This window comes from Peromyscus maniculatus, chromosome 3 (assembly GCF_049852395.1).
Source record: "Peromyscus maniculatus bairdii isolate BWxNUB_F1_BW_parent chromosome 3, HU_Pman_BW_mat_3.1, whole genome shotgun sequence".
Taxonomy (NCBI): Eukaryota; Metazoa; Chordata; class Mammalia; order Rodentia; family Cricetidae; genus Peromyscus; species Peromyscus maniculatus.
Window position 1 is genome coordinate 99,916,652 of NC_134854.1, and position 14,046 is coordinate 99,930,697.

The window sequence follows — 14,046 nt, forward strand, 5'->3', positions numbered from 1 at the left end:
CTCCAGCTTCAGTAAAAGACCTTGGCTCAAAAATAAACAAATGAGTAAGTAAATAGATATATAGATAAACAAGTAAAGTTGAAAGCTCTAGATGAAGTCACCCAATGTCCACCTCTGGTTTCTACACACACACACACACACACACACACACACACACACACACACACACACACGCTCACAGGTAAGCGCATTAACACCTATAACCTCCCACCTTTCTATGATACAAAAGAATTCCACACATAGCAACCACAGGTAGTTTAGCCCACAGCCATCATATCAGACTGGGTATTTTAATATCGCTGTGCATTTGTAATGCTTCCTGTTTGTTTTCTCTTTTTCTTAATCATAGTATTTCTTTTTATTTTCTATTTTTCTTTTATTGAAAAATAGATATTTTATACAATGCATTCAGCTTATTTGTTTTCTAAAATATACATGGACAAAGGAATAAGAAAAATCTGGAATCCATGACTGAGTCATCAGAAGTCTGAGTTGTTCACTGGTGAACTTCAGCTTGAGGCCGAGCTTGCTGAGGAACACACCACTGAACTGAATCTGAGTCCACACATTAATCCACTCCACTATGACTTCTGTTTGAAGGAAGCTAGCAAACCTTGGACTGGATATGTGTCAGGCTTTAAGTCCTTCCACGTTTCAGACTGGATTCTTCTACAGATGGTGTCTTTAAAGAAGTGTAAGTGGAAGCTTGAGAACAAGAAAGATTGGTTAGATGTTTTGTATACACAGGACTGGCACTTGTTGACCATATTTACAGGGACTCCCAGCTTAGCAAAGATTAATGGGGAAAGGGGGTTATGAGAAACAGCATGTACTTATTAACACAGAGTTAATGTCATATTGTGCAATTTAATTGTGTGTGTGTGTGTGTGTGTGTGTGTGTGTGTGTGTGTGTGTGTGTGTATGCAGATGTGGAGTTCAGGAGTGTACTTGCAGGAGTTGGCTCTGCTTCCATCAGGTGGGTTCCGAGATTGAACTGAAACTGTCAATTTTGGCAGCTAGCACCTTTACACTCTCAACCATCTTGCCATCTGGCCATCATACATCCTCTACCTTATACATCCGAAACTTGTCTTTTTATCAAAGCTGTAGCTTCTGAAATTAGTATTCTTAAATAAATAAAGACTGCAAAAAGATATCTAGTCTCATGCTTTCTTAAGAGGTAGAAAGAGAATTAAAAGACAAATGAGTGTGTTCTGTGGTATGTAGATAAAGAGAAACAGTGAAATAATTTCCTTACTTCATATTTAGTTATAATATAAATAATGAGCCATATATGAAACAGTCTGCCATGGAAGCTGACAAGCAGCTTGGCCACAGAATTTGTAACATACTTTTAGTGGACATTTTAAAATGTATAAAAGTGTCTCTAGTATAGTGAAGGTGATGTTTATCTTCAGAGGCTTTACAATAGATGTAAGAACAGACCCTCCCCTTGTAACTTTGAAGGTTTATTCTCTTAAACTTGTAATTGTGGTGTGTGTGTGTGTGTGTAATTGCAGGTATGAGAGTTCAGAAGAAGGCACTGGACCCCCTGTAGCTGAAGTTACAGGAAGTAATGGGCCACCTGAAATGGTCCTAGTAACAGAACCATAGTCCCCTTCAAGAGCAGGACAAGTTATCACCCACTGAGCCGTCTTTTCATCTTCACCTTGTGACCTTAAACTTGAGTCACTAAAGCTGAGCAGGAAAGAGCCATGTCAGACACACTTATCTCTTCACTTCAGCTCTGGGTTCTTTCCCTCCACATCCTTGTTTTCAAATGTTTAGCCCCCGCATTTTCCTTAAAAATAATCAAAGGCAGAAGCTCAATAGAAAAATCTAAAATGATCAAAGCCGAGATGTTTTGGCTGCAGCTGGAGACTCACCAGTCTCAGTCACCCTCCCCTCCCCATGCTGTGTTTTCAGGAATCCCTGGAGTTTGGTGGAATACAGTTGGAAACCATCTGCTTTACACCAAGTCATCTCATAAAATTAATGTGGAAGGAAGCCAAGTTTTAAAATGTGAAGAATTAAACATCAATACAAAAGATTCATTATAATTCAATATAACAATATGAAAACTCTCGGGTTAGGTTATGATTAATCACAAAATCAATGAGGCTGAAAATGTGCAACCTGACTGTTTGCAATAGAAAGACATCACAGTGTGTGGGCAGGGTCTGCAGTTACCACAGAACAGGAAGGGAGATGGTCTCACAATATGGACAATACTGGAATAAGAGGGGGAAAGACAATGGACTGTGGAGGTGAAGAAGGTAGCAGAAACAGATGCTGTCAAACAAGAAAGATCTCACAGCAAAGAATATGGGTAGACTGACTAAGCTCAAAGAGGAGTCTGGGAGGCTCAAATGGGTAAAGCTAAATCCAGACATCTGTCAGCCAGGTCATTTGAAATTAATGAGCTCTGGTTTATCCTGTAGGCTACGGGGAATGACTAAAGGATTCTGAGCAAGGTAGTCATCTGATCAAAGTTGTTCCGGAATTTTATTCAGGGAGAAGTGTGAACATAAACTAGGAAAGGAAGACTGTTAGGGAAAAGATCAGTTACGTTGTCTGCCTATTTGCAGCCATCCAGCCATGAATACAATCAAAAGGACAGGGGCAGATCAATTATCAGGAAGCATGATCTGAACAGATTAGAAAGTTACCTGTCACTGCAGATATGTGAGAAACATTCTGGCTGTCTAATCTGAATTTGGTGAAAGAGTTAAGGATCTCAAAAGGTAATTGAACTACCTGACTTCTAAGGACCCCATTCTTGATCTGGTGTTTGATGTAATACAGGAAAGTGCCAGGAAAATAAAATGTTTAAATTACCAAATTTAAACCTTTTCCTGGAGTGATGATAAGAAGAATGATATAATCTCCAAGATAAATCAGTCATCTACTATTGAGTATTCCAACAGAGGAATGGAAAATGGGGCCAACATCTAAAATGTTGTAAGAGGTAAAGACCAAATCAGCAGCATGTTGCTAATGCATTGTTTCATATAATTTATTGAGCCTCATTTTTCTAGGCTATGTATCAAGCAGATGATTCAGGACAATGGGCTCACAAGACCACATTCCCAGTAAAGGATCTGTTGGTTGTTGATGGCTTCTGGGCCAGAGAGCATTATTTTTCTTCAGGGGTGTGGCCCCTGGGCCATTGCCCCATTGGGAGGCCCTACACCCATGCACAGTTCAAATTGCACTCAACACATCATAAAAACAAAAGAGGAGGACATGAAGTAACAAGAGAATGTGATGGTGGCAAGCCTGGGAAGAATTCAATGAGTATGGAATAAATATGATCAAACTACACCATACACTTGTATTAAATTCTCAAAATACAAATATATTTCTAAGAAAAGAAAGCCAGGCTATGGTGGTGCATGCCTTTAATCCCAGCATTCAAGAGGCAGAAGGAAGCCAATCTCTGTGATTATGAGGCCAGTCTAGTCTAATATGAGTCCCAGGACTGCCAGAGCTGTTACACAGAGAAGCCCTGTGTCGAAAAACAAAACAACAACAACAAAAAAAAAAAAAGAAAATGACTTAAGAAGAAGCAAACTAGGCGGTCACTGATGGATAAAATACTGAGGAACTGTCTATCATGCAGTCCTTTCAATCATCCCCATGGACTAAATGGATACAATCTGGGGAAAATAGCATCTGCCTATGAATGCAATATGTTCACTTTACAGTGTAAGTTTTCTTGTATTTTCTCCTTTACTGGTCTCCTGGAGTCAGGATTACATTTTTTTCATTATCTTTATAACTTGGAACTGTATGTAATCTACATGTTTCATTTAAAAGAAAACAGGTAACTAATTCATACTTAATCAGTCCACCATGGCCCCTACCTTACTTAATAAACATAAATTTTTTCACATGTTAAATTTACAGCTGTGTTATTCTTATATGTCCTTTCCTGAATGTGCCCCACATGAAACTGACAGATTTTCCTCCATCATTTCTAATTTATTAAAGTGCTTGTGTGATCTGTGGCTCAATTATTCCAAGAGTTATCTGCAGCTACCACTGTCTTCTCCTTTGTTGATTGGTTATAATCAGCAACTTCCATCTATAGGTTCTTAATATAACAATATTTCTTAAACATATACCCCAGATATCCCAAAAATAGATACCAAGCATTTAGTTCTGAAAGAGTTTTTGATATAAAAGGTTAATATTTTATACTTACTATAAAAGACTCCATTTTTTAAAGATGTTATTTTCAATTATGTGTGCATGCTGTGGGTCTGAGTAGGGGTATGCACGTGTGGGTGTGGTATTCAGAGAAGCCAGAAGAGGACATTGGAACCCCTGCAGCTAAAGTTTCAAGCAATGTGAGACTGCCAATACTGATGCTGGGAACGAAACTCAGGTCTCTAAAAGAACAGTAGATGCTCTTAATAACTGCTGATCTGCCTCTCCACCACCCTTATCTAATAGACATTTTAAAAATGAAATCTCATCCTATTCCTGCTACAAACCTGCATGATGCTGGGTATAACTTCACTAAAGGGTATCAATGAATAAGGCAAAGGATTTCCTGTACAGACACCAGCATTAAGCAGCTGTGATAGCCACATTCTTGTTTTTATGGGCAGGCAGCTTGCTGAGATGCGGTATCAAGGCTTAGGCAGTGTCTTAATTGGGGGTTTTTATTGCTGTGAGGAGACACATGTCCATGGCAACTTTTATAAAGAAAACATTTAATTGGGATGGTTTGCTTACAGTTTCAGAGGTTCAGTTCATTATCATCATGACGGGGGGCATGGCAGTGTGAAGGCTGATCCAATGTTGGAGCCATGAGTCTTATGTCTTGCAGGCAACAGGAAGTCAGCTGTAAGTCACACTGAGGGAAGCTTGACCAAAAGAGACCTTAAAGCCCAAGCCCACCCCAACAGTGACACACTTCTTCGGACAGGCCCGTACCCACTCTGACAAAGCCACACCTAAGACTATCAATTCCTATGAGATTATGGGGACCAATTACATTCAAACTCCCACAGTTAGAAAGCAAAGCTGTAGAGTTCTTTCATAACTCACGGTGCTTCCCAAAGAGGGAAATTCTAGTACTTTAATATGTGGTATGCCTGCACTGCAGAGCCTCTCTCTGTGTTTATTCTCACCTCCTTTTCTTACAGCCCAGTATATTCACTAAGTCAGTTCCACCACATTCCCTGACAGTATTTGTGCCTCAGGACTTAGCTGCTTTCCTACCACTTGGCAGACATACTGAAGTCTTCTTTGCTGTCCAGGTACCACTGCCTTTCATTCCTATCAATCCACTTGTTCCTGGATGGGTCTTCCAGTTTGCACTGCTTGACAACTCTTCATTCGGGCCAAGGGCTCTTACCTAGTGTTTGGCTTCTTCCCACTAACTGAACCTGGTACCACCTTCACAGCCCTCATAGGCTACACTCACCTGGTCTCAAACTGCAGCCCCAGCAAAGGCTATGTAGTCAGTCAAGTGCACCAGCCAGCACTTACCTTATTCGGTCATTCGACTGGCAAATGTGGATAAAGACCAGATGTGCCTAAAATATCTAGAAGAACCAGAATAAAGTTCTTTAAAAATAAAAGAAAAAACAAGACGACACTATTCATTCATCAAAAATAAAGAGACAAAATACACGAAGCAAACAAAGCATGACCAACGATAGCAACTTCAAAAAATAAGACTTAAATGTAGGCCTTTATTAAACCAGGCTCCTGCCATCTCAAAGCTCTGGAACCATTGGTCAAGATCTCTTCATGGAACAAATCTCTTTTCTAAACTCAGCTTTGTCCTTTAGCAAAAGGAACCGTTTTTTCAGGACCAGAGAACAGGCTCTGCAGTTAAGAGCACACTCTACACTTGCAGAGCGTTGGAGCTCAGTTCCCAGCACCAACATTGAACAGCTTACAACTACCTTTAGTTCTAGCTCCAGGGGATTTTGATGCCCTATTCTGACTCCTGTGGGCACTGCACTCCTATGTACATACCAACACATAGGCACATAGAGATACATAATTAAAAACAAAACAAATTTATTGGGGTAGAGAGATGGCTGAGCAGTTAAGAGCACTTGTACCTCTTGCAAAGATTTGAGTTTGGTCCTCAGCACAGAGACATCAGGTGGTTCACAACTGCTGATGCCTACTACTGGCCTCTGTGGGGACCTGCATGTGTCTGACACACATACAAATACACACACACACAGGCACACAGAAATCAAAATTAAATTAAGCAAAATAAATCTAAATCAAAATAATCACTTTCTTCCTCAGTTGTATATTTTAAAGCACCTGTTTTAGTGGACTTGTGTCCTTCCTGTGGCTTAGCATGAACACATATGGTTTCTATCTCATACCTCTTTTTAATTTATAATCTCACCAAGGTTGACCATTTCCTATTTTGTCATGTGTGTCAATGTCTTAGTAAATTATTAGGAAGCAATATTGGTTTTCATATATTGTTTTAGTAGAATTCTAGATTCAGGGAGACTTATAAAGAACTCCAAACAACTCTGTTTCAAAATACAGCATGACTTTGAAGGTAGTCCACACTAATACACTAGGAACATGTGGATTATAGACTATCAAGCAAAAAAGGAAGAAAGAATTCCAGGATTGATTTTTATCTCCCCATCACCAACATTTTACCAGTATATTTCATCATCTTCTAATATTTTCTTTCATTGGAATAACTATCTCTTTTTGACTACATGCTTGTCTGTGTGCACAACCAACACTGAGAAAATAAAAGCAAAGAAACATTTTAAGGCCTGGAAAGATGGCTCCGCAGGGAACAGCACTTGCTGCTCTTGCAGAAGATTTGAGTTCAGTTCCTAGCACTCTCAGCAGGTGGCTTGCACTGCCTATAACTCCAGCTCCATGGGACCTGACACCATTTTCCAGCTTTGTTGGGTCCCTGCAAGTATGTGGTGTACACACAGAGGAGTAGACACCCTCAAATCAAAACAATTTTACTTTTGAATTAATAGTTTAAGGGTGTCAGTATTTCATCTTTTGGGTCATAGATCAAGGTTAAACTTCAAACATTTACCAGACATGCCTTCATTGGAAATAAAAATAAAGAGCCATTCTAATTAGTAACATTAAAATCCCCATTTTCTTTTAATGAAATTATTCTTCACCTGAAAGACCAAAATTTTTTTCTGTGAATTATGTAGTTAAACTTAAAGTATGTTGCCCTCCACCCCCCACACACTTCCTTGTGTGAAAATGGTTTTTCTTTACAGTATTCAATTCCGAAAGTTGGAAAGGTTAGAAGATATGTGCTGGATTAAGATATCAGGATGGTGGTTTTTTTCATGAAAGATGCTTTAAGCTAGTGGCTGACTAAGAGATTATTGGAAGACCTTTCTGCACAGAAAGCCCCTGGCGATGCTGTTTTGTTGACTGCCTAACAAATGTCTTTTAGAGAGTCTCCCACTGCTGCTTCACTTTAATGATGCCACTGCCCTTAGACCTGCCTGCTGCCCAAAGCCTGCTGCACAGCTTCCCACTTTCCTCATTTTCTGTCTACCTTTCTGGGATGCTGCTTTATTTAGTCTTCTTGGACACTATTTTATCTACCTGTTTCATGGCTGCTCACAGCTTTCACGAGTGCATCCTTAGCTCTCTCTCCTCTTTGTAGTTTGGTTGGAAAACCTTTATTGCCGCTTCACTAAATGAATTCTAAATTCCTGTCTGCAACAGTCTGCTAAATACTGTATTCAGGTGAATCAAATCCTAACTGGTTTCATTTTAATCACAAAACAGCCCTGTCTCCTTGTACATGACTCCAAAAGCTGAGCATAAAGAAACCTGATAATAAATCTTGATTCTTCCTTTCATTCATAACTTCTGTCCATCAACTAGCAAATACCAAAGCTGCTACTATTTTTATAATGGAATTTTGCTATGTAGCCCAGCCTGCACTGGAACTAGAGATCTTCCTGCCTCTGCCGCATGAATACTGCCATTTAAAGCATGCACCACACCTTGCCTTTTCTTTGTAATGTGCCTCAAATTCTTCCATGAGTTTCTAACTTATCACCGATGTGTTGTCAGGTCACTGCCTTCGCAGGGTCTGTGACAATAAATCTCCTCCTTCCTGTCTCCAGACAAGGTCATCAAGATCCTTCTCCAAACTCTTAACTACAAACAATTACAGTGTTGGCCTGATCAAGCCACTCCCTCACTTATGTCCTCACTCTCCCACCCACCCCACAGACACACAGTACTGGGGCTTGCTGTGTTTCTGCCAGGATTACCAGATCTTAAGTGTAAAATAACCAAAGAAAAAGCAAATGAAAGAAGGTTTCATTAAAATGGTTTAATTCATTATTTAGTCTCTTGAGTACATTTATTTTATTATATTTTTATTTACTGTGTCAATGTAGGAGGGATTACTTTTACAGACCACACATGCAGGGGTCAAAAGGCAGCTTGCAGAAGTTGGTGCTCTCTCCACTATATGGATCATGGAGGTTGAACACAGGCTTGGCAGCAATCACCTTTATCCATTCTGAACTTTCTAGCAAACCACCACAAAGGTATGTGCACATATTAAAACAGAACCAGTGAGATGCCCATCAACAGATGAATGCATAAAGAAAATGTACTGCTTACATATAATGGAATTGTGTTCAGCCATGAAGAAAAATGAAATCTACAGTAAAATGGAACAAATTGGAAAGTAGGGTTTTGTTTTGTTTTGTTTTTTAATTTATTTATTACACATACAGTGTTCTGCCTGCATGTATGCCCATCCACCAGAAGAGGGCACCAGATCTCATTATAGATGGTTGTGAGCCACCATGTGGGTGCTGGGAATTGAACTCGGGACCTCTGGAAGAACAATCAGTGCCCTTAACCTCTGAGCTCTCTCTCCAGCTCCTGGAAAGTGTTTTGTTAAGTGAGATAAGTCAGACTAAGGAAGACAATTACTCTATGATTTCTCTCATATTCAGGATCTGTATTTGTGTGTGTGTGTGTGTGTGTGTGTGTGTGTGTGTGTGTGTGTGTGATATGATAATGCTGCTGCTGCTGCTGCTGCTATTAGAAACTGTATCATGAAAGAGAGGGAATAGATCTTAGGATGCTGTCAGACAGGAAGGGAAAGTAGAGTTTAATGGAACACATGTGACCATGGAAGCAGAAAGGGAGTCTATTTGGGAGGAGAGGGGGCAACAAGAGGGAAGAGGAGAGGTCGGGAAGACAGAGAGGGAGGGGAGTGAGTAACAAAGCACATTGACACACATCAAAGTATGTCGTCATGAAATCCATTACCTTTCAATTTTTGAGAGAGAGTCTCACTATGTAGCCCTGGACTGCAAATCACTGTGTATACCAGGCTGGCCTGGAGCTCACTGGTCTACCAGCTTCTGACTACCAAGGGCTGGGAGTGAATGACTGTGCCACCAAATCTAATTAACATTACTGTCTATGCTAATTTAAAAAAAAAAAGGAGCAACAACCAAAAACTAGGATGTAGTTGGGAAAGTTTTCTAGTCATAGTCCCAGGTAATAAACCAGATTTAGGCATGTTTGGAGGGAGATAAAAATGTGCACTTACCATTTTCAGCACCTTTATCACATTGGACAGAGGTGCTATAAAATAGACTGGTATAGTGAGGTGTGAATTAAGTTCACTTTTGAGTCATAAAAATCAATGCAAACAGGCATGCTCCTGAGAGGAGGAGCTCTAAAATAACTAAGAAGGTGTGAGGCTTCCATTTAAACCAAGACTCAGTCACCTCTGCTACTCCCCACTGGAAATACTCAGTCTCCTCCATTAAATGTGTTAGAGATTATTCGTGATGATTAATTTGATTTTTGGAAGCTGTCTTCCACTGACAGGAATGGGTGTGTTCTACATTTTTTAGTTGTATGTTAAGAACTTGACTTTCAAATTGACATTTATTTTGTAAACATTAGTTGAGCCCTCAAAAGCATGTGATAAACATAACAAAATGGGATTTAACAGGATAATTTTACAGTGCCCCTTTAGCATTCATTTAAATAATTTTGTTCTTTATTCTTGAGAATTTCACATAGATATAAAATGAAATATGACCATAACTACTCCCCATTTTCCCCAACATCTTCTCAACAACCCCCAGCTTCATACCCTTTTTAGTTTTTTGGTAATACATCAAATCCAGTTAGTGCTGCCTATATGCATCTGAGTGTGGGGCCATAAATTAGAACATGGAAAGCCTGTTAGTGGCCATAACCTCGAAGAATGGTTCTTCCTTCCCTAACAACTGTCAGCTGCCAACAGGTCCACAGTTAAGGGATGGGTCTTGGAGACCATCTACCCCACTATGCTGGGATTTGGGCTGGCTTGATCTTGGGACAGTATTGTGGAAATTAGTCTGGACATTTCTCCAATGCCTAAAGGTAAAACTGCCATTTGACCCAGCTATATGACGCCTGGGCATATACCCAATGAGACTTTATATCCTACTACAGAGAAATGTGCTCATCCCTGGGCATTTCTGTTCTATTCACAATAGCTAAGATAAGGAAGCAACCTAGATGTCCATCTGTTGATACTATATAGAATAGGTATTCTATATGGGTAGATAGTAAATATCTGATACATATACACAATGAAATGTTGCTCAGCTGAAAAGAAAACTGAAATCATTAAATGTACAGCATACACTTCTATATCACTTCCTATTACAAGGAGGGCAGCATTCATATGTAACAGGGGAATGTGGACAAACATCCACACAGCAGCACCTGGTTCTTATCTGCCCCTTCTGATGCACTCAAGTCAGAATGGGTTCCAGGAAGGCTGCTTGGAGGTAACCTTAGTTAGGTGGACAGAGAACAGCAATGGCCAGACCCCGTGGATGCAGGCAATGAAACACTCAAGTGCTGACATATCAGGCAATGTGGCCTCAACACCATTTAGTGTGATGACTTTGAGCGACCAGGGCGCATGTTAGCAAATCACACTTCCTCTGAATTAGAAAACCCAGCTCATACAGTATCAGTACACTGGTGTGCTTCACACAGTGTAATGACAGGCTGACTTAAGAACAACAAATGATTCAACGTCTTTACACATTTTTATGAATGTTTAATTTCTAAATTATAGATAGAATTAATTCTGTTTGAATAAATTAAGATCAACTCCTACTTCCCTTGAGAGTTAAATAAGGTTCCCATGAGAAAATATGAGCGCCATGTGTTCACATTGCTAATACATGGTATTAGACAATGGTATTGATATAATAATGGGATATAATCTCAATAGTGTCATTACACTGTTCCACATAGGACAACTCCAAAACACAGCCAGATTTTTGCCATGAGGGTTAAAAGGATAACATATCATTCCCTTATCAAAATGTTTTGTTGTTGCTGTTGTTGTTTTACCCTAAGCAGACAAAAACACATCGTTATTTCCTAGAATTTGGCAGACTCCCATCTATTCCAGACAGCCAACAATGAATCCTAGTATTAGTTGTACAATGAGTGTGTTTTTATATACATATGTGGATCGGTAGACACATTCAGAAGGAAGTGATGTTGAGAGGAGGAAAGAATGCACCCATCCTGATCATCAGGTGCTTTGGTTTCCCAAAATACCAAAACAACAACAAAAGTCAGCAGCATTGCCAAAGACCTTGTTTGCTTTACATTGAACCTTCATAATCACCACAGTGCTCTATGAACGAACATAGTCTCACCATATTAGGGCAGACAGTGTTGTGTTGATGGCTTATTATTGGCATTTTGAAACATTTATTTGCTTTTTGTTTGGACTGTTTGTTGATTATTTTTGAGACAGTCTCTTTCTGTGTAATCTTTGCTTGTAAATCAGGTTGTCCTCAAACATACAGATCACAGAGATTCACCTGCCTCTGCCTCCAGTGTAGGACTTGAGGTGCATGCCATTTATATATATGGTCTGTGTGAGTACATGGTGTGTGCAAGTGAAGGTCAGAGGACAACTTGTAGGAGTCAGTTCTTCTTTGCTTCCATCTGTGTGCTCTGTAGATTGAACTCAGGTCATCAGGCCTGGCAACAAGCATCTTCAGTCACTGAATGATCTAAACAACCCTGCTGTGAACATTTATGTATTCTAAAAGAGCAATATCTTAGGAAATGTTTCTTCTGTATTCTTTTATTCTTTCTCTTTTTTCTGACATGCAAACACACACACACACACATACACACATACACACACACACACACACACACACACACGTGCACAAACAAGCATCAAACAAGACTCAACATTTTAAAAAGGTGCCTCTGACTTACCTTTATATGTTCTTTCTAATCAACATAAAGGAAAGTGTTATCACACTGTTTCAGAGAGTGTTTCACATATTTATAGCACATGACTGCTTGACTGTGGCTGGGAAAGCAACAGACTGTATATATGGAAGGCATTTGTGTTCACACTACCTGCATTTCCATAAATGTTTAGGAGTCACACTAAATAACAGTAAAATCCACACATCCTGTTTAAATAGTAGTGCTGAAAAGCTGGGCTGTGTTTTATTTACACATGTATTCATTCATTCATTCCAATTTTTATTTGTATTCTCATCAATTTCTTTTCTGAGTGATTATTTCCAGCAAGACACTTTTCCCTCTGTCTCAACTCTCAGACATTAAGGGCTACAAAACCCTGTCAAGTAATTTTTCAGTCAAGATGAAGAGCATAACCCAAGCCAACTATGATGCCTAATTATTTTTTTCTAAAATACAGCTTTGAATAAAAACACTTATCACTATGACAATACTAAAATATATTTTTTTAAATTTTATTATAAACATACTGTTATCAAAACACTGTGGCAGTGACAAAAAACATTGTGGCAGTCACAAAACAATACAGGTATAAAGAATAATGGAACACAGGTCTGAGGAGATGGCTCAGTACTTAAGAGCACTGTCTTGTTTTCAGAGTGCCAAAGTTTGATTCTAAGCACTCATGCAGCAGCTCACAATCATCTATAACTCCTCCAGTCTCAGGTCTTCTAGTGGCATTTGTGGGCACTGCACACGTGGAGTGTACAAAAATACATGCAGGCAAATCAAAGTGAAGAATAACAGAAAACAAATGAGAATCTACAAATTTATGATTAACTGACCTTGAAAGATCAATGATACTGAAACAAAGAGATGGGATGTCCACATGCAGAATAATGCATCAGTACCAAAGGGTCATAGCTCACACCTATAATCTCTGCACTTGGCAGGTGGAAGGAGAAAAATAGATAGTTTAAGACTAACCTGGGCTACATAGTGAGTCTTTTAAAATAAACCAAAGGATGTTTTCTAATAAACAAAGAATGTATTTGCAAATCTACCCCACACCACATACAAAAGTTAGACAAAATGTTTCAAACACACACATATCAATGTTTAAACTCTGAAATTCTCAAGAGGAAACATACACATAAATATCTATGTTTTGGGGTGAGACAGTAATTCATTAAAATGATTAATGGGAACGAAGTAAAAAAAAAAAGGATTAATCTGACTGCCTTGTTCAAATTATCCTGGAAAAAAAATGACAGAGTGGAAAAACATACCTGTAAGTGATATAACTGACGTATATAAAAATAACATGTACATTGTTGTTCTTATACGATATACAGGATTTATATCCAGAATATGTACTGTCAGCATCAAATGCACTAGGTGGGTTAAAAAGTACATGCACTGGGGAAGGAGAAGTGGTAGGTATTGGGAAACAGCTGGGGTGGGAGGAGCAAGGAGTCATGCTTGATTTTATCAAAACCCAATGTAATACAGGCATGAAATTTTCAAACAACAACAAAACCACAAATATCCCAGCCAATATGGGCAAGAGATTTAAATAGAGACCCTTCTCAAGACATAAATTGACCATCAAGCACATTTAAGACACTCAGCATCAATAGTCAGCAGGAAAGTGCAGATCAAAACACAAACTGGTGTGATGCCTACCTACAATCCCAGCAAATCAGTAGGCTTTGGCAGGTGGATCCCTATCCCAAGCCAGCCTTAGCAACTTAGCAAGACTCGGTC

The 14,046-nt window shown here is 39.2% G+C and overlaps 1 protein-coding gene across 3 annotated transcripts in view; it reads right to left on the reverse strand.

The window, feature by feature from the left end:
- Positions 1-14,046, reverse strand: part of Ctnna2 (catenin alpha 2) — a 1,144,108-nt gene that overhangs the window by 1,080,540 nt on the left and 49,522 nt on the right. Inside the window, exons 1-2 of one of the 3 annotated variants that reach the window (XM_076566967.1) lie at positions 13,125-13,214; positions 5,503-5,558 (exon numbers count right to left, since the gene is read on the reverse strand). The exons of the other annotated variants lie outside the window; for them this stretch is intronic. The gene's annotated coding sequence lies outside the window, so the exon portion shown is untranslated. Of the gene's footprint in view, positions 1-5,502; positions 5,559-13,124; positions 13,215-14,046 lie in introns of those variants that run through there. 3 annotated transcript variants of the gene reach the window in all.